At 35.1% G+C, this 14,724-nt stretch overlaps 1 protein-coding gene across 5 annotated transcripts in view; it reads left to right on the forward strand.

Annotated features, from left to right (window-relative positions):
- trv (trivet) overlaps positions 1-14,724 on the forward strand; it is a 341,295-nt gene that overhangs the window by 264,837 nt on the left and 61,734 nt on the right. The gene's annotated exons all lie outside the window — the stretch shown is intronic.

The following is a 14,724-nucleotide window of genomic DNA, read 5'->3' on the forward strand; positions in this document are numbered from 1 at the left end:
CAGCTTAAAACCTTCACTCGATTCGTTTTTAATTATTTTGTGAAAGCCTGCCTTCGCAGCCTCTATTAGGACGTTGCACGCTATTTCAAGTCAAGTTCATTTGCCTGAGAAAATTAACAAAAAATTGAAAAAAGCTCTACCCCTAGTCTTTTCTGCGGCAAGTTCATACGTCCTACGAAAATGGTCCGAAAGCTGTAAAAAATCTATATGAACGCCATGCGTAGTGGCTGGGGCAAGTTCATACGTCCTAAGAAAATGGTCCGAAAGCTGTAAAAATCCCTATGAACACCATGTGTAGTAGCTGGAGAGCACGATAACTCACTAACGGATCAAAGGGTTTGGTCAATATTTTCTTCTAAGATAAAAAAGATATGCGATATCGATCCACTTCTTCCGTTACCTTCTATACATTACTTCTAAATTTTTCGCCAATAGAACATTGGTGGCGTTTATTTAATTGGGATAGCTGTTACAATTTTGATTTTTCAAAATAGTCTGGCTTAATCCCTTTTGTTGTTTTAATATTTAAAACAACAAGTTTATTATTGGAGAAGGTTTGGCATTGTTCGCCAAGGGGTAAGGCAAGGAAGACTAGTTTCGATCCACGCCACTGGATCTCATCAGTTCCCTTTGTTTCTTGTTTGTGGATATTCTCCACCGAAGTTATTTTTCAATAACTTCTTCAACAAGGAACTTTTTATACCCAAACATCAATCGTCAGCTCGAAGTATAAACGTAAACAAAGAAAACCCTTCAATGAGAAGTTTTTCTTTGGTAACCTAACACAACTCCTGACGATTGATGTTTGGGTATAAAAAGTTCCTTGTTGAAGAAGTTATTGAAAAATAACTTCGGTGGAGAATATCCACAAACAAGAAACAAAGGGAACTGATGAGATCCAGTGGCGTGGATCGAAACTAGTCTTCCTTGCCTTACCCCTTGGCGAACAATGCCAAACCTTCTCCAATAATAAACTTGTTGTTTTAAATATTAAAACAACAAAAGGGATTAAGCCAGACTATTTTGAAAAATCAAAATTGTAACAGCTATCCCAATTAAATAAACGCCACCAATGTTCTATTTGAGAAACACTGGCACGGTTTTGTGTGTTGTTGGTATATAAGCTACCAAACAGCATTTGGGTATGTGCATTTGTTGAAAAAATCAACGACACATACGAGTGGAAGAAGGTTTGCTTTGTTTCGTAAACACTTTCGTCGGAGTTGTGTTAGGTTACCAAAGAAAAACTTCTCATTGAAGGGTTTTCTTTGTTTACGTTTATACTTCGAGCTGACGATTGATGTTTGGGTATAAAAAGTTCCTTGTTGAAGAAGTTATTGAAAAATAACTTCGGTGGAGAATATCCACAAACAAGAAACAAAGGGAACTGATGAGATCCAGTGGCGTGGATCGAAACTAGTCTTCCTTGCCTTACCCCTTGGCGAACAATGCCAAACCTTCTCCAATAATAAACTTGTTGTTTTAAATATTAAAACAACAAAAGGGATTAAGCCAGACTATTTTGAAAAAATCATTTTTCGCCAATATTTTGAGCACGAATTATCGTGCTTCGATAATTATATCGAAGGAATTAACCGATTTGGTTTAAACTTTACTCGTCGCATATTTCTTCCAGGCATCGATCAAGTTTCTTCAAAGATAAACAAAAATACCACAAAATTATGAAAACTCAATTTTGAGCAAAGGATTCCGATTGTATAGCCGGTATTCGATCTGTCCATAGATCAATGTCTCAATTCACACAGGCTGTGGGCTATTTTTAGCGGATCTGACCCTTTTGTTAAACCCTTTCAATTTCAATACAAAAAGGTAGATTGCATATTGGTGGACAGAAGGTCCTCTATACACGGTGCTCTTGAATCAAATTTAAATGGAAGGTGCTTACACCTGGGAAGTTTTTGCGGATTGTGAAACTACAATGTTCATAGATGAGAAAAATCAAAAAGCAAAAAAATCGGCCGGAGCGCTTTTTAAATAAATCGCGATTGAAGTTGACATTTTTAGGAGTTGTTTAGGTTTTTGCGATTTTGCTTGGAAACCGCAAGTCCTATCAAAATGAGACTGCACAAAATGTTGTAGCTATGAAAATTCTCTACAAGATTGACCTTTACGGTATTTTCGTAGGTTTTACCATTTTCGAGATATTGAAGTTCAAATTGGGACAATGCACTGACTGTATCGCCCCCTTATAAAACAATGCAATGAAGGGTGCGCCTTAACTAACTTTTAAAGAAAACCGCGTACCGCACCGTGTATAGTAGACAGAAGACCTTTTAAGATCTTTCCTAGTAGCCAGAAGATAAATACCCTAGTACAAAGAAGGTCTTTCCTAGTCGACAGAAGACCTTTTATGGTATTCTCCAGTAGGAAGTCTCCTCTGGTAGACAGAAGGCATATTAAGGTCTTCTTTAGTAGACAGAACATATTTTAAGGTCTTCTATAGTAGACCTTATAGTCTACTATATAGTATATAGTATAAGGAAGATATTTTATGGTATTCCCTAGTAGGCAGAGAATCTTTTAAAGTTTTCTCTAGTACACAGAAGACATTTTAAGGTCTTCTCTAGTAGACAGATACACTTTTAAGGTGTTCTCTAATAGCCAGAAGACTTTACGTCTTCTCTAGTAGACAGATAACTTTTTATTGTATTCCCCAGTAGACAGAGGATCTTTTAATATGTTCTCTAGTGGACAGAAAGCCTTCTTAAAGTCTTCTCTAGTAGACCGAAGACATTTTAACGTCTTCCTAGTATACAGAAGCCCCTTTTAAGTCCTCTGTAGTCGACAGAAGAACTCTTAAGGGTCACACTAGTAGACAGAATTACTTTTAAGGTATTCTATAGTTGACAGAATACCTTTTAAGGTCTTCTAAAGTCGACAGAGTACCTTTTAAGGTCTTCCCTAATAGACCTTTTAAAGACTTCTCTAGTAGACAGAAACCCTTTTAAGGTCTCCTCCAATAGACAAACAACTCCTTTAAGGTATTTTATAGAAGACAGAAGACCTTTTGAAGTCTTCTATAGTAGACGGAGGTCTTTTTAAGGTCCTCCCTTAGTGATAGAAGCCCCTTTAAAGTCTGCTCTAGTAGACAGAGGTCCTTTTAAGGTATTTTATAGTAGAGGTCTATTCGAGGACTTCTCAAGTAGACAGAAAAACTTTTAAGGTCTTCTTTAATATACAGAAAAAAATTTTTGGTCTGTCTGTTAGACAGAAGTCCTTCTAAGGTCTTCTCTAGTAGACAGAAGACTTTTTAGGGTCGTCTATAGTAAACAGAGGACCATTTTAGGTCTTCTCTAGTAGACAGAGGACCTTTTAAAGTCGTCTCTGGTAGACAGGAAGCCTCTTGGGGTATTTTCTAGTAGACAGAGGTCTTTTAAAGTCTTCTGTGGTTGACAGAAGAACCTTAAGGGTTTCTTTAGTAACATAAGTCCTTTTAAGGTATCTTGTAGTCGACATAGTACCTTTAAAGGTCTTCTATAGTTAGACAGAAAGCCTTTTATGGTTTTCCCTTGTAGGCGGAAGACCTCTTAGAGTCTTCTATAGTAAACAGAGGACCATTTTAGGTCTTCTCTAGTAGACAGAGGACCATTTTAGGTCTTCTCTGGTAGAGAGAAGAACTTTTCGGGTATTTTCTAGTAGACAGAGGTTCTTAAAAGTCTTCTGTAGTTGACAGAAGAACCTTAAGGGTTTTTTAGTAGGCAGAAGTAATTTTTGGGCATCCTGTAGTCGACATAGTACTTTTAAAGGTCTTCTATAGTCGACAGAATACATTTTAATGTATTCCTAATAAACAGAAAAGCTTTTAAGGTCTTCTCTTGTAGACAAAAGATCTGTTAAGGCCTTCTCTAGTGGACAGAAGTGCTTTTAAGGTCATCCGTAGTCGACAGAAGAACTCTAAAGGGTCACTCTAGTAGACAGAATTCCTTTTAAGGTATTCTTTGTTGACAGAATACCTTTTAAGGTCTTCTAAAGTCGACAGAGTTCCTTAAAGTCTTATCTAGTAGACAGAAAACCTTTTAAGGTCTTCTCCAATAGACAAAAGACATTTTAAGGCATTCTCTAGTAGACAGAAGTCCTTTTAAGGTTTTTATAGAAGACAGAAGACCTTTTGAGGTCTTCTATAGTAGAGAAATGTCTTTTAAGGTCTTCTCTAAGTGATAGAAGCCCCTTTAAGGTGTTCTCTAGTAGACAGAAATCCTTTTAATGGTTCTATAGTAGAGGTCTATTCCAGGTCTTGTGTAGTAGACAGAAAAAAATTTTAAGGATTCTTTAATAGACAGAAAACTTTCTTGGTCTTCTATAGTAGACAAAAGACCTTTTATGGTACTCCCCAGTAGACAGAGGATCTTTTAAAGTCTTCTCTGTTAGACAGAAGGCCTTTCAATGTCTTCTCTAGTAGACTGAAGTCCTTTTAGGGTCTTCTATAGAAAACAGAGGACCATTTTAGGTCTTCTTTAGTATACAGAGGAACATTTTAGGTCTTCTCTGGTAGACAGAAGGCCTTTTAGGGTATTTTCTTGTAGACAGAGGTGCTTTAAAGTCGTCTCTAGTTGACAGAAGAACCTTAAGGGTTTCTTTAGTAGACAGAAGTCCTTTTAAGTCGACATAGTACCTTTAAAGGTTTTCTATAGTCATTCTGTCGACTATAGAAGGCCTATAAAGGTACTATGTCCTTAATAGACAGAATACCTTTTAAGGACTTCTCTTAAAAGGTCTTCTCTAGTGGACAGAAATCCTTTTAAGGTCTACCATAGTCGACAGAAGAACTGTTAAAGTCTACTCTATTAGATAGATGTCCTTTTAAGGTCATCCATATTCGACAGAAGAACTCTTGAGGTCTTGTCTAGTAGATATAATACCTTTTAAGGTCTTTTCTAGTAGGCAGATGTACTTTTAAGTTATTCTATAGAAGACAGAAGTCTTTTTAAGGTCTTCTCAAGAGGACAGAAGATTTTTAAGGTCTTCTGTATAAGACAGAAGATATTTTAAGGTATTTTCTGTTAAACAGAAGACTTTTTAAGTTCTACTCTAATAGGCAGAAATCATTTTAAAGTGACTCAAGTAGGCAAAGGGCCTTTTAAGATCGTCTGTGAGCATTAGAATTAAAAAAATCATTATGATTTTAAGAAACGCGGTTTTCTGAAAATTTCACTTTTGAAATGGGTTCACACTTTATCTCGAAAACGGATGATTCGATCTTCATATGTTTTTGTGGAATTATTAAGCGAGAGACTTTTTTCAGTTAAAATTGAAATTCCATTTCGCTTAAGAAAAAGATAATTAGGTTCTTAATGATCCCACATCCCACAGCTGATCGGATAATTCGTTTTTGAGCTGCAGTTGACACCACAAACTGCTTTAGTAAAAACATTGTTTCCTAGAGGGCCATTTGTCGGAATTCTCTGAAATAATTTTCAACAAAAAATTTTCCGAAAGTGGCTCAGGGTGTGACCTAAATAAAATAAAATCTTCTAGATTTCTTGTAAAAAATTCATGAAAAATTATATATTTTGTGCTCAACAAGTGACCATAACCCCTTAAATACAAAACACATTATAGGTTCTGTCAAAGTTGAAAATATTCAGCTTTATACGCTCGACGTATTTATCTAGAATTTATTAGAATACATGTAGCACCTATTCAAGAAAAGGGTAGCAACTATTTTTCAGTAAAGGCAAGAAACTTTTAATACATAAAGAGTTACTCTGAAAAAATTAAGGCCGACATAATGGAATTTTTGACGAAAGAGTAGACAAGCAATGTAAGATTTGTACAGTTGGTAGGGTTGATCATTATACATAGTTTTTAAGTAAAAAGTTAAAATTCGAAATTCTGAGCTACTACCCTTTTGTTGCACAAGTGCGATGTGTTCTACTTTTTTCGCCACAAACGTTTTGATATAATTTATAACAATTCATGGTAAAACAATATAAGGTAACAGCAATACCCAGCTAACTGCACTGGGCTATAATGTTAGTGTCAAATTCCATACGACCATTTTATATTTTTATTTCTATTTTCGATGTATATTGGGGATATATTTTTGAGGAAAAAATATATCATTCGGAAAAAAACTATTTCCCGTAGAGACTTCTTTATAGGTAACCTCTTCCAAGTCTGACCAACGTGCCGCACACTATAACACCGATTATAGAAGCGGTACAATATTTGTTAATATGTGTGGTATTTTGTTAAATTTGAAAAAATTAAAGCCCTAATAAACATGTGCTTCTTTGATTTCAAAAACAAAAGTTTGAAACAGCTTCACTTTTTTTCAATGAATTTCTAGCGATCCCAAACATTTTTGCAAGAATTCTACTTTCTGCGTAAAATTATCCATTTAGTAGAATGATATGGAAACATTCAAATTGATAATGTAACGAATTTTCATTTACGTTTTTTTTTAAATATTCAATCAAATGTGAAAAATATTAGTTTTATAAATTCCAATAATTTATAGACATTTTCTTGTTTTTTTTTTACATTTACCGGTGACACTTACATTCCAAACAAAAACAAATTCCTATGTGGTTGTTGTTGAGTTGTATTTTTTGTAGTGTTTACTCTACCTTCTTTGTTCTACCATGCAATTCGAGGAATCACATTTGGTGACATTAAAGTTTATTTTAAGGGTGCTGCGCTAAAGGAAGAAATATTTTACATAACATTTGACTGACAATTTCAAAATAAACTAATTATGAAAAAACAATGCATTGCAAAAAAATGTATATATATGAAGATATTTCAGAGTCAAGTAATATAATTTCGAGTTCTAAGACCATAGATGTCTCTGGCTAAGTTTAAATTTCTCTGTCATCTCTGTTTGGCTTTTTAATAACATTTTTTAATTGTCTTAAGCTTCTGTAGTCTTCTTCTACTATTTGATTGAGAAATAATACATTGGACTTATGAGTTTGCCGTGCTGTTATCAAGCTTCGGAAAATAAAACTTACTTAAACCCTTACCAATTCTATTTGCTGAACGATGTTATTTATATTTTACAGATGTCCTGCCTGGAATAAATTTCGAAATTGATAATGTTTATGCCTTTAGAAAAACGTGTTGAAGCTATAAAATAGACCTTAGAATTTTTTCCCATTCATTGCTTAGTAACACCATTATGCCCCCCCCCCCCATACACAGACAAACACACAACATGAAAAAATCTCAATAAATCCTGATGATATGTAAACTCAATCAATTGGGCAAAATATTAAAATAGTCATGACCTTTGGGTAAAATGCAACAGCAGCACATTTTTGTTTCCCCATATCGTACAATACCCTTTGGTTTAGCTTCATTTGCATTAACCAAATCGAAAGAAAGAAAACGTTTGCTGCAGATAATAAATATTTTATACAACCTTTTAAAGGGGATGCATACTAAAAGAATCACCGGTGGCACTGTTGACTACTTCCCCAGAGAGATAAAAAATAAACAATGTATTTGTAATGGTATATGTGTGTGTGTTAAGGATAGTGCTCAATTCTTACAATAGGTTACAATTTGATTGCATGAATGTTATTACCCCTTCCTAATGTATTGGCCTTGGGCCACAAATAATCACTCAACTACCACCCCACACACATTCCGCCTTTACCATAATCTTCTCAAATTTTCCCACTGCATATGGACAATTCCCCATGTAAAGGCAACATATTTACCTCTTTCTTTTCTAATTTTTATAACATTTTCACTGATGGCGTTGTGAAATTAAGTTCCAGGTTTTTTTTTTTTCTTTTCTCTTGCAACTGGTACAACGCCATCTTGCCCTCTAACCTAATGCTTAGGTATTAAAAGAATGTATTCTTTTCATAGATTCATAGAACATGTGTATGCCTGCTGCATGGTGTACCATTTGTTAGTTGAGGTTGGGGGATGGATGGAGTTGGTGTTGGTGTTATATATGTGGCGGGTTTATTATGGCTCCGGCTGATGTTTACGACCACTGCTTGCAATTTCTTCGTTTCCTTTATTGTTTTTATTTTTTTTTCGGTTAAAAGCAACATTCAAACCTTGAGCATATTTGTATGTTTGTATGTGAACATATGTATGTTTTCCATTTTATACTATCCCGGGACTTACTCTTACTTATTTGTAGGGGTGTTTAATATGTTCGTCTTTAAATGGCGACAAAAAAATAAGAAGAGAGTGCCTTTTCTGTTGCCGCCGGATGATGGTAGGAGTATAATTTACGATTATAGAGCGTGCTAAACGTATGTGACAAACAGAACATTTTATAACGCTTTCTCACATACTCTTTGGAGATCAAACACCAAACAGCCAACCAACCAACGCCATTGCCAACACAGACACATGGTCACAGCAAATGGTCACCATTTATAGTCATAAATATTTGAGATGTTAAAGATATACATGTGGATATGTCCGTATGTAGGTGTGAGATAAGTAATGAAAAAAAAACCGGAACGATGTCAACAGTGGTGGAAATTTAGTCCTTTTGAAGGTTTGCATAGAAAGTACTTCTGTAGAATTGTCATTGAAGACCTTGCGAAAATCGTTTACAGACAAATGATCTTAAGAAAATCTGCTATGCAAAGAAACATGTTTACCAGCTCTGTGTAAATATCAAACCTTGTTTACGTTTTATTAGCATAAAATACCATAGAGGACATAATGAAGAAGACCAGTTGTAGCCACTCTAAAGCCATCGTTAGATGGTAGAAGGTCTCCTATTACCAGAACACAGTATTTAGTAGATCCCCCGTTAATGGAAGATGTTGTGGTTGGAAATTCATGTGAAAATCTTATAACAGCCTTTCGTTAAAATAAGTCGTTCTAAAGGTGTTCTCTGGATGAAAAACCTACTAAAGGTCTTCTTTAAATTTGAGACGTCCTAAATAACTTTATGAAGTCTACTCAACATGGGCAAGTTTCTATAGACCTATTGATACAATAACTGGTAAAAGTCTATGAAATATAGGTGTTCTTTACAGTAAATTTTCGGTAATGCCTAATACAAACGAACTGAATATAAATTTCCACGCCGCTCAAGGTCAAGGCAAGCCGTTTCTACCAAAACTGAACGCTTATCTGTACCGCCGGCGCTCAATACAATGTACACTAGTCAAAATAAGTGTTCTAGTGGCGCAAAAGTAAACAAATAAAACAGTATCAGTCGGATTTGCTAACAGAGACATACCTCCAGCGCACAGTGGCCAATTTTCAGAAAAACCTGGCCAAAAATCGATGAAATAAATTCATAAATTTACACCAAATAGTGTCAAATATTATTTATAGGATCCCACTGCGTTTGGTTATGAAAAAATATATACGCTTTTTGTTTAGAAAGTGGACATAAAACCAGGTCAAAGTGACCCTATTTGGAAGTTTTTTGTTTGCCTCAATTTTTATGTTGTTTATAAAACTATGACATATCCAAAATAAACAGGGGGTTTTAAATATTTTCTTGTAACTGTAATGAAAGGTATGTGAAACGTATTTACAAAGTTCAGTATCGCCAATGTTGATTTTTTCAAGGTAAATTTTCACAATAAATTAAGCAAAAAGTTGCGAGTAAGATGGAGTTGGGATGTGTATCTTATTATTTCATAAAAAGGGAAGAATTTTTTTATCAATTTCCATCAAAACATCCTGCACATATTTGCACATTTCGTTTTTACGTGGCATTTGGTCTTGCAGATATGTACAGATTTTCATTGATACAGAATGTCAGAATATAGTATAGTGTCACTTTCTGACGTTTGGGTATAATTTAGAGTTTTGATGTATTCTAGGATCTATAGTAAAATTTTATGGCGAACAAATTTCTAAATTGATACCATTATTTCCTTGGTATGTAATTCAAATACAGATTTCATTTCTTTGGTAACTTATAGTGAAATTTAGCGGACAACATTTTTGTCTTTGACGCCATTCTTCTAAAATGATGCTTTGTATGACAATTTTGCCAAAAGTCACATGAAGTACGCCCTTAACCCTAAAATGTGTTGTGTATTCTAAGACCCATACTCTATATTTTGATCTGATACGATCACATTTTATAGGAGAAGGGGCCAAAAAGTCCCCTTTAATGATAGCCTGAGGGTTAAAAAGTATGAAAAATGAAACCAGCGAAAATAAGAACCCAAGGTTAGGTCTAAATCCATTCATTTTTAGAGTTTTGGCCAGGTTTTTCGTAAAATTAGCCACAGTGCAGCGGCCCAAAAATTATGTATTTCTGATGATTTCAAAATTTTGTTGTCCTATTTTCACCTATGAACATGTTGACAAAAATATGGACTTGGATTACGGTTTAAATGTGTTGGGGAGGATGTACTTGAAGGAATGGACCCAAGTAGTCCCTCATATAAGTCATTCCTTTTGGTAGATATCGCGTACATCATTCATATCAGGGAGAGAGAGAGGGGGGTCACCGCATTAGGGCTTTTGAACAATTATGTCAGGAAGCATATAAACAGGTCCACAGGGAGTCCTTTCAGTAAAAATTGCAAAAAGATCCTCGAACAGCCCTTAAACTGTACATAAACGAAAATATTGAACTTTTGTGAGGGAGGTACCAGAAGATGTTGTTTCAGTAAAAATTGCAAAAAGATCCTCGAACAGCCCTTAAACTGTACATAAGCGAAAATGTTGAACTTTTGTGAGGGAGGTACCAGAAGATGTTGTTCGATATAGACCATCTTGGAACATGCTGTAGGTTGGTAATCATTTTATGATGTGTCAAGATTCGGCCAAATCAAATACTAGATTCATCGTATGACCGCTAGGATGAGTACACGAGTACACCCCGCTTCATATTAGCTCAATGATATGGAACCTACAGTTTATCGCCGAGTCCGAACGGCGTGTCTAAGACACCACTTTTGTAGAGAAGTTTTACATGGCTGAAATACTCAGGAAATGTCGCCAACAAAAGTGTTTTGATGTTGCCTGGCCGGGGTATCGAACCCACGACCTTCTGTGTGCAAGGCGGGTGTGCATACCGTTGCACCACGGTGGTACCGCTAGGATTAGGTTCGCTAAAAATGGCGAATGGATCATTGAACAGCACCAACATTTTCCTTGAACAAAAATATCAAGATATCTCGATATATTTAGCGAATAGTTTTGAACTTTTGGGGGGTGGTATCGGAAGGATTGGACGATAAGGACTTTCTTCGAATATTATCTAAGATTCACAGAAATATTGCAATCTGCAAAATTTGGACCAACGCAGAATCCGGTTGGTAAATTGTCTTAAACTTCACTTTTCCGAAAATTTGTGTGGGTAATACTCGAAGGAGTGGACCGATCTGTATCAGGTAGAAATATTACGATGTGTAAAGTACGGACCAAATCAATAACTCCCTTCGAGAGTTATCGTGCGCACCTTTTTTGCGAAAAAAATTTGAAATTTGGGGGATTGGATCGATATGACCATTTTCGAACCTGTAGTGGAATTCTGTAACTCATTTTTTGAGTTACCACAAAAATCGTTCAAATTAAAACGCAAAATTATGAATGAAAAGTATCAGTAAAAGTTGACAACACTGTTAATATCAGTAGAACATAACGACAACTTTATTTTGGTTGTTAACTTACAGGAAATTTTCGTTACTTACCAAAATTATAAGAATTTTTTAACCGATTTTTGCCGGTAACTCGAAACAGAATTCGACTACTGATCTAAGTTTGGACAAAGTATTACAACATACATACATACTTTCCGGAGTTATAAGGGTGCCTTCTCTCATGTCAATGAGTGCACACCGATTTCTGACACCCCTTGTAGATAAATTTTTCATGGCTTATATACTCAAGACATGTAAGCCAACATTACGCTGAGGTGATTTACCATCGCCGCAAATGTTGACGTTTTGGTCAGGGAATAAACCGTATACCTTCTGAGTGCAAGGCGGAGGGGTTTAACACTACACCACGGTGGCTCTTTGGACAAGTAATTACGAGAACAAAATTATGGATTGAATCAGTTGATTCGTTCAAGCCAGACTGACAGATGGATGGATATGGCAAAATCGATTCCAAGTTGTCCGAAAAGGATTTCGTCTAAACATACTTTTGGTCTAAAACCATAATTGCGATGAGGTACATTTTTGTCTGAGCGTATAATGACGATAAGTGTTATTGAAAGCAGATCTCAACAATTTCGGATCGATGATTTGGATGAAACCTTAGACTAAGACCCTAATTTTAGCCATTTTGTTAAGATAATGCCGCTAAAACCTTGAAAATACCGAAAATTAGGAGGTACCGTTCTATGGGATTATATAGAAACGTAGACCTACACCGACAAATTTCTGAGGAAATATTTTGAAGCCTCAACGAAGACTAAATACCAAATTTCTACATCAAAACGTGGACCTGCACCGACAAATTTAAAAAATAGTGAAAATCGGGAGCTATTAAAATCACACTAGAAAAATATTATTCATGCATACATGAAGGTTTTATACAGGTAGAAGCCCTTCGACAGGCATTCATTGGTTTGGGGATTATCTGAAAGTCTTCTTTGCATAGAACTGCAGTTTGGTATATAAAGAACCCATCGCATAGTAGGTCTTCTCCCATTTCCTATCATCGTTAAAGTCATCATTGCCAATATCAAAAAAATTTTCCTTTGCTCTTTCTTTGAATTTGTTATTGTAAATTATGTAAGAAGAAAAAAATATAAGTATTCACATATGTTTGTATGTGGCAACTAATAATGTCCTCTTAGCCGTTGAAGGTTAATGGGCGTCCATCCACACAGTTCATGATGAAAATAAATGTGAAAGCCAAGTGAAAGAAAAAAGAGACTGCAATATAAAAATTGTATAACATATACTATAGATTTAATTGAGATGTCAAATTAAAACCAATATAATAATGGGAGAAGTTTTTTTTTCTGAGCATTTAGACATTCGTTTTTTATAGATGTGGGCTGGGGAAGACGATTACAAACTTGATTTCTTATAAAAAAATACTTTTCCTTTTCCTCTCTTGGAAAATGGTGTCACCTTAAGATGTCTCTTCGTAATATTATTGTTCTCCGTTTTGTAGGGTATGCGGTATAAAACGTTTTCAGCAACTTAATAGTAGTTGCTGGAATAAACAACTGATACCAATAACGAGGTTTTGACTACTTGCACATATCTCACGAACTTAATACCCCCTTATGTTCTTTTCATATTTGCTACCTTCCACATAGCCCCACGCACAGTGACTATTTAACTTTTATTGCATATCATGCGGAGCGTTAACCAGAAATAAAGTGCAATTAAATAAATAATAACTTTCCATTCACATATAATAACATGGTTGCGGAGTTTGCAACAGCTACATACATAAATATAACAACAGGTTACATGTGCTGTATACAGACGTAGATATGTGAACGCGCGTGAATATGTTTGTGTTTTAATAAAACTGTCTTACCTGCAGAATTTATGAAGTTGTTTTAAATAAAATATTCGACAGCATTTTCATATATTTTCATTTATAAGTACGCAACACAAACATAAACCTCAAATATATAAATATGAAAAATAATATTGGTATATTGAAAACGCAGCAATGTAAATACCCAGCAAACATATTAGAAGTCGTGCAATGTGGAGTCGCGATTTCTGGCAGGCAGTTTTGATGCAGTGCAAAGGGAATCGTGAAAAAACACTCTGTTCGTCACATTTCAACTCTGGGCCACTAATCAAAAAATGGCGGGCAAAGGTCCAAGTTTTGATATAGCCGACATAGAATCGACCGTCCCCTTTTCGGTACTTGTATTCAGTTGTATTGTATTATTTCAGCCACATCATCCAAACGAAATGTCTGAAAATATAATTTATAGTGGAGGGGATAACAAGTTATACCCGGCCAAACATAAGGCCATCTTTACTTGTTCTAAATAAATCCATTTCATTTATTCTAGGATATTTTGGAATGAATATTTTCATAGAAAGGGCAAAAATAACTTATTCGAATGTATGCCTTTCAACTCAGTTAAAAACGATTCGCACCCCTTGCCCTAATTATTGAACTGTATTTCAGGATGTAAACTTTTTGCTGGGTAGCTGCAAATAAGTTAATAGGTTGGTTTGAAAAAATGTCAAATTTTAGTGTTTCGATTTCCGCAGTTTTTTGCCGACACGAACTCATCTAAATACTACGTTATGAAAAGTTTGGACAAAAGTCAGTCTCTCTTTTCAATATTCGTGACAACTAGACATTCAAGTTGGTCACCGTACGATTTTTTAGATTTAGATTTTTTACGTCGGATTCGAACCCAGGAATTTACTGTGCAAGATGATTTAGCCATATTAATACGGTGATACCCAATGTGATCTTTACAAAACTTATGCATATTTTCACTTGGAAAATTCCTTCAATTACATCGGTCTTCCCTTTTGTTCTCATTTAGTGTTAACCCTATGCAAAATATCATCACCCTTCCCTATTACCCATTAATAATAAAACCATGAATAATAGCGAAGTTTTTATGCTACTACTCTTTGCAAATTATATGTATGTTGACACAAAATAAAAAGTCAACCACAAAAAATACACAATATTGCAACAATACAACAACAACAACAAACGACAACATATTCCGGATAAGTACAGTCACAGTTTATAAACATTTAAATGCCATTATTGAAAGGAAGTCGCTTTGAATTTCCGTTTAAATTTTATACCGGAAGTCAACAAAAAGGAATAGCGTAGTTGCTGTTGTTTGGTTTTTGT

The sequence above is a fragment of the Musca autumnalis genome, unplaced genomic scaffold, assembly GCF_047663935.1.
Source record: "Musca autumnalis isolate F117 unplaced genomic scaffold, ASM4766393v1 scaffold_1, whole genome shotgun sequence".
Taxonomy (NCBI): Eukaryota; Metazoa; Arthropoda; class Insecta; order Diptera; family Muscidae; genus Musca; species Musca autumnalis.